The sequence below is a fragment of the Myripristis murdjan genome, chromosome 6 (assembly GCF_902150065.1).
Source record: "Myripristis murdjan chromosome 6, fMyrMur1.1, whole genome shotgun sequence".
Lineage (NCBI taxonomy): Eukaryota > Metazoa > Chordata > Actinopteri > Holocentriformes > Holocentridae > Myripristis > Myripristis murdjan.
In genome coordinates, this window is record NC_043985.1 from 7,490,570 (window position 1) to 7,498,301 (window position 7,732).

Consider the following 7,732-nt stretch of genomic DNA (forward strand, 5'->3'; position numbering starts at 1 on the left):
TGGAAGCATTTGTGTTAATTCTAAATAGGAAACAAAGTGTTTTTCAGTTTAGAAAGCCTGACACACACCCCTTTCATGATACATAGTGGTTTTGTCCACTGCTCTTCCTGTTTTGACTCCAACTCTCCTGTGTGTATGGGTTAGGGTTAGCCCACCTCCAGCAAGTAGTCATTCTGCAAAGACAGAACTTAAAAAATGACATGATCGACATGTTTCATTACGCCTCCCGCTCTAACCCTCGCCTTCCCAACAAGGAACTGGAACATCTGCCCCTGCATGTTCCCTCCTGCCGTGTGTTCCTTGTCCACGTCGCCTGCCATCCAGCTGTCAAACCGTTCATTACCAGCAGCAGCAGCAGCAAAGTCTTCTCCATCCCTGCTGTCAGAAACATCTTTAGCCTTCATCCTCATCATCGCGCAGGACATTCTGACATGCCGTGCCCACATGCTGTGGAAATTACAGAATAAAAAGGCTCTCGAAATGCTATTTCATTGTGATTTTCAATGCACTTTTGAGAATTACACTGTACTTGGCTATTTTTTCCTCTTATTAGACTGTAGGCTATGCTTTTTTACTCCGCTATGTTTGCCTAACTGCTTTAGTTTCTTTCTTTTTTCTTCTTATTAGTAACTTTTTCGTCTGTGCCGACATGGTGACTAAAGCGGGCAGGTAAACATAGTGGAGTAAAAACGTATAACTTACAGTTTCATCAAAAGAAAATAGTGTGTAATAATGTAAAGCATTTAAGTTACAGTGAATTTGCATTGTAATTCAGTGTACTTACAAATTAACACAGAAAGACATGTTTCAAAAGTGTTTTTAAGTTGAGGAAGTTATTTTTCAAGTTTCATTCATTTCACTGTGACTTAATATACATCATCTGAGGAAAGTACTTTAACAAAAATGACTTTCAGATCACATTCCACTGAATTGTGAACATTCAGTGTCCCGTCTCCACATACAGCAGCCACAGCAACAAAAATGAACTGTCCAGTGCATCACTTCCCACAAGCAATGCTCACAGATTAAACATGCAGCTCAGACAGTAACACCCATGTTCTGGAGACTCACAACAAGCCATACAAGGCATTTACTGTCACCTTTAAAGCACGTAACATTACTGGGGTGGTGATGTCGATTTTGGCGAGGGAAAGAGAATCCCAACCGGGTGTGGATGCTGTAAACGCATCTTTATGTCAAGTATCAACTTAATCCAGCTAAACAGATATAATCAATACACAAGATGCTTATTTATGCCTGGTGGAGAGAGGACTAACAGAGTAATAGTGCTAATAGCAAGGCAACCACACACACACACACACACACACACACACACACAAACAAGCTCATAATACCTGTAACTGTGACTGGACTAGAGCAACGACACAATCGAGTAGCTGTGCCACTTAAGCCCTGCGGAGACTGGAAATGCCAAACCAAGCGTGGCATTTAGATCACTGTCACTCTGTCAATGAATTACTCTCTCTCTCTCCCTCCCTCCCTCTCTATTTACACTATTTACACCTCCCTCTGCTATTCTGTCCTTCTCTCTGTGTCTCTCTCTATTTTCCTCTTAAAATCGGTGCTGTTTGCTTTGCTCGGTTCAACCCTTTATGCCCCCACAAACGGCTTTTGCTTTTAGATAATGCTAGTCTAGTTTGCAGATGATTAATGACTGGCTGGCATTAAGCGACACAGTCAACAATATATAATCATGGCTTCGTGGGTGGGTAGGATGGGAAACTGAGAGGCGAACAGCTGGCCGTGGCTCTGGCTTGTAAGACAGGAGAGATCATTTAGGCTTGGCAATTAAAAGCAAATCTAATTTGAGCGGGCCTGACAGATGGGTCACCTCATTGGTTACAAATGACCTGAATGTATGTTTGTTGATGAAATATGAAGAACTTTTTTTTCTTCAGTTTTCATGTCATTTTATCTATGGCAATACAAGCTGTTATTAAAGACAGTAGTGTGGTGGATCAACTGGAACCATAATACTAAATAGACTCAATGAAAAGTTTGATATTAGACCTTATCTATGAATGTGCCTGTATACACTGTATATATAATATAGACAATGTTATGATGTATAGATGTATACATATTTTTTTTTATTATTTTGTTTTTGTTTTTCGATTACCTTCATTTAATCTGGAGAGTTGTAGAATTTAGTCATAATAATGTTTAGAAATGACTTATGAAATATGCCTTGATATACTTAAGTAACATTCAAGTATAATATCTATCTATCTATCTATCTATCTATCTATATAGTTAATTATCTGGCTGTGGCACTCTGATCCAACTATGAACAATTTAAAGTGGCTTGACTGAGGCATGTATAGAGGAAATTACAATAATCTAGAGAAAATGAGAAAATGAAAGTGTGAATTAGAAGTTAGATGCTTCTGATTTTTGCACTGTTTCTTAGTTGAAAGACACAGAACTGGGTGAGCTTTATAACATGGAACTCAAAAGTCATATACTGCTCAAAGGTGATACCAAGATTCCTCTTTAATATTTGAGTGGAGTGGGCCAATAACCTGAACAACTGAGGTGGCAAGGTTATCAGGACCAATTAAAAGAATTTCTGTTTTACCAGGGTTAAGGTGGAGGAAATTAAGGGAGCAAGCAATCACAGAGGGCAGAAAGCTGATTCAGGTTACAGGGTGCAGCAGAGAAATAGATCTGTGTATCATCTGCATAACAGATGATACTCAAGGGACCAACCCCTGAGGTACACCGAAATGTAGGGGGTGTGATGCTAATACAAACACTAAAATATCTATTTCTCAGGCCAAGTAAAATAAGAATGGAGAATTCACCCTCAACAGCCTGCATGAGAAGGTTGTTGGTCACTCTTAGTAATATAAGGCAGTCTCGGTGCTGTGCTTGTGAGGAAAGCCAGACTGAAATTTATCAAAAAAGGATCAAGATTTTCGGGTAAAAAGGGAAGTCTGGAAATCGGTCTATAATTCTCTAAAATTACTGAATCAAAAGAAGGTTTTCTATTTTTTTTTTTTTTAGGAGTTTTAGGATACCACTACTCTTGATGTAGTGCCATATACACTATATTACCAAAAGTATTCGCTCACCCATTCAAATGATCAGAATCAGGTGTCCTAATCACTTGGCCTGGCCACAGGTGTATAAAATCAAGCACTCAGGCATGCAGACTGTGAAACAAGACATTTGTGAAAGAATGGGCCGCTCTCAGGAGCTCAGTGAATTCCAGCGTGGAACTGTCATAGGATGCCACCTGTGCAACAAATCCAGTCATGAAATTTCCTCGCTCCTAAATATTCCACAGTCAACTGTCAGCTCTATTATAACAAAATGGAAGCGTTTGGGAACAACAGCAACTCAGCCACGAAGTGGTAGGCCACGTAAAGTGACGGAGAGGGGTCAGCGGATGCTGAAGCGCATAGTGCAAAGAGGTTGCCGACTTTCTGCACAGTCAGTTGCTACAGAGCTACAAACGTCATGTGACCTTCAGATTAGCCCAAGTACAGTACGCAGAGAGCTTCATGGAATGGGTTTCCATGGCCGAACAGCTGCAGCCAAGCCACACATCACCAAGTGCAATGCAAAGCGTCGGATGCAATGGTGTAAAGCACGCCGCCACTGGCCTCTAGAGCAGTGGAGACGCGTTCTCTGGAGTGATGAATCACGCTTTTCCATCTGGCAATCTGATGGACGAGTCTGGGTTTGGAGGTTGCCAGGAGAACGGTACATTTCAGACTGCATTGTGCCGACTGTGAAATTTGGTGGAGGAGGAATTATGGTGTGGGGTTGTTTTTCAGGAGCTGGGCTTGGCCCCTTAGTTCCAGTGAAAGGAACTTTGAATGCTTCAGGATACCAAAACATTTTGGACAATTCCATGCTCCCAACCTTGTGGGAACAGTTTGGAGCGGGCCCCTTCCTCTTCCAACATGACTGTGCACCAGTGCACAAAGCAAGGTCCATAAAGACATGGATGACAGAGTCTGGTATGGATGAACTTGACTGGCCTGCACAGAGTCCTGACCTGAACCCGATAGAACACCTTTGGGATGAATTAGAGCGGAGACTGAGAGCCAGGCCTTCTCGACCAACATCAGTGTGTGACCTCACCAATGCGCTTTTGGAAGAATGGTCAAAAATTCCTATAAACACTCTCCTCAACCTTGTGGACAGTCTTCCCAGAAGAGTTGAAGCTGTAATAGCTGCAAAAGGTGGACCGACATCATATTGAACTCTATGGGTTAGGAATGGGATGGCACAGTTCATAGTATGAGTAAAGGCAGGTGAGCGAATACTTTTGGTAATATAGTGTATGTACATATATGACATTTCCACATGGGAAGATTTAATAAGAGCTCCTTCATGTGGATGTGATTTTTTTCATCTACATTCTGCTTTTCTGTACTCCCTTCTCTGCTGTCTGATGTGTTCACTGATCCAAGGAGTTGTGTTGATAACTGGGCCAAACCTGGATGTGTATGGAGCAGGAATATCAGGGCAACAGGTCAAACTATGGAAGTAGCTGGAAGATGTAGCTGCAGATTGCTTATCAAAGATGCAAGTATGGATTATAGGTTTCAGAGTGACTGTAGTGGGTAGTAAAGGGGGATCAAAGGTCATACATTTGTGGTCGGCGATAAAATCAGTCTTATTAAGAGACAAGCCAAGACGAAACACTAAATCCAAGGTGGGTTTGAAGAGGTTAGGGTTAAATTGTACTTACTTACAGCCAGGAAGGGAAAGGGGAGGGTAAATCCAACTTACTGTAAGTCAGTTTTCACACCTGTTAATTTGGGGATTTGGGGATCTCTGCCTGGTTTATGCAGCATTTAATTTACCTCTGAATGAATAAATGTAAATAGTTACACTTGTGAAATAACAGTATGGCTAAACTTCAGTCTTGTCTCCAAAGTGAGCAGCAGGGATGCCAGTGCTGCATATTAATACCGTTGATTTCTATCTCTGGTCCTCTACGCCTTTATCCCCTGAGCCCTGTCTGCAAGGTGAGTGATATCACCAGGAGAGGACAAATGAGAGACCCGTCTCACCCTCCCCCCATTTTCTTGCTCTTCCTAGTGTTTTTTTTTCTTCTTCTTCTAGTTCTACCGGTGCTCTCCTGTTGTTGAAATTGGACCACTCTCATCTGCTCTGCAGCTGGCTGGCTGGTAATCTGCAGGAGGGGATCGCAGGGCTCGCTTTGTCAGGAGATTTGTGTAATCTTGGGAAGCAGAGACTTTTCTTAGAGCAACCCCGGACTATCACCGGTATCACTTTTTTCTGATGGGAGCAGAGAAAGAGGCAGAGAGAGAGAGCAGGGAACGAAATGATTTGTCTTTCTCTCGGTGTTTGATCCTGCTGAAAGGGTGTTTCAAAAGAAAGGGTAAAAATAAACGAATCAAATTGCTCTCACTTTTCTTTAATGCCTTGTGGTCAGCGTCTCGCCTCAAGAGCTGCCCCCCTCCCCTAAAGCACCGCCCCTGCAGTGAATTCATCCACTGTCACATTTCAAGAGCAACTGTGTGACTGAATAAAGTGAAAATCTGGCATCGTATCTGTCACCATGATGTATGCTGATTATGAGAAACCAATTATAGTCAATCAAAATGGTATTTTTTATTGCATTTTTACTTGTTCCAATAAGGTGACTATGGCTCTAACCTTGCCAGCTCCACTGCTTCAAGGCTGCATTTGTCATTGCTGTGTGGCTGAACTTTGTTCAAACCCACAGAAGTTTATTTTAAAATCTACTGGGGATCCAAAGGTTTCCAGAGATACCGAACATGCTGCTGAACTCCAGTAGTGTAGAAACGATGCACAAGACATGTAGATATTTTCTATTTGTGATTCTGCAGCAATAAAACAATGATATATTGGGTTTAAATATCTCACTTTTGCTTTTGTTTGTCTTGATATTTATCATAATTAAGACCAAACTTTAGAGATTAAGAGTAGGATATTTTCACATCGTGTCACATCTCATTGTGTCATCATTATTTGACCATTGCTATGGGCAACCAGTTTGTTTGCTAGCTGCATGGCTGTGCCTAGTTCTGCAAAGGTACATTTTTGCATTTTGCAATTCAGAGGTCAGAGGTCACACACCAGCTAGCCAGTACACTCCATGTACATGTCCAGTTTTTATTCTGCAAATGTGTTTACATCACAAGTCATTGCATTTCTTTTTATCAGAAAAAAAAAAAGTTTGACCACCTCACGTGAGCACCTAAACTTTTAGTCGCAATTTTGGCCTTTTATTTGGCATTTGTCTTTTCCATCAAGCATTTCTTTTATTTTGCAAAATGCACATAATAATGGGCTGATGGAAAGATGGTTACAGACCCATATTTGTTTGTCAAGATTTTCAATCCACAGTAAATATGCTTCTGTAAGTGTGAAATTCCATTTTAGCTATCTTGTACAATGTAATCTTGTTTGATTTGGTTTGTATATTTTTGCATCATGTACATTTTTCATTCATTTTTTTCTATTTATTTTGCAGATTTAGCACTCATACTGTAATTCACATACTTTAAAAAAAAATATATATTTTTTAATATTTTTAGTTTTTCATTTATGCATTTGTACTCCCAGTGATTGTCTGTAGCATTATATTTAAAATACTCCCAATTTCTTTATTCTAATTTATTATTATCTATTGCTTGCTGCTGGAGACACCCAATTTCCCTCAAGTGAATCAATAAAATTTCTGCAAATATTGTCCTCTGTGGCCTTCAATGTCAATCCCATGACATTGCAGTGACAAAAACAGGGGAAAAGGCCTGGTTCACGGTGTGGCTCCAGTGCCTTGGAAGTCCGGCTGCTTCGTGACAGCTTTTATTCGCCAGCTGTCCTCCAGTTATTTATCACTGTCAAGAGTAACACCTCATTATCATCGTGGCTTTGACGTGATCTCCCCGCTTCAGGGCCGAGGCGGGCGAGTCACACATGGGCTCAGCGGCGCAGGCATCACGAGCTGCTCACCTTACACAGATCGCAGATTGTGGAGCCATATATACAGGAAACATATGACACGTGTGACCAAATGTGCAGTGAAGTCTGCTCTGCTGTTGAGGCGTGCTGCAACTATCAATGCAATAACATCCAACAACGTAAGAAATCATTAATAACAATTTGTACTGGGTAACGTATTAATCCAGTTAATGTAACAAATTTACTGCAAGCATAATAAAAGCTACCTACCATTATTGTAATACATTTTTTCCCCATTAATAATTACATTAAATGGGAATTACATAGTTCCACAGTTGCATACACATCTGTGAGTGGATGAAAGTTGTCTGTTGCATTTTGACTGTTAATTCATTATCAATATAGTTATTACATTTGTGCAAACTCGAAATGTCAACCTTCTTGTAAATGTAACTCATCCCAGTAATGTTCTAATTATTTGATAAGAAGTCTGTAAAAAAGAATAAAGAAAAAAAGACAAAATACTTAAAATGAATGGAAGACATTGCTAAAAAATATATACTTATTTTCAACACTTAAAAAAATGGAACAGTCATAATGGTGAGTTTAGTTATCATCAATAGCAAATCTGCAATTGGCATTTGGCATCACATTTTAATTGTTATTACATTATCAGTTCAGTCATTATATTTTTGAAAACTGAAATATTCACGCTTCCAGTTAATGTAATAATTCCCATTGATATAATAATTATGATGTTAACAGGAAAAAATCTATCACAATAATGCTAAGTATCTTT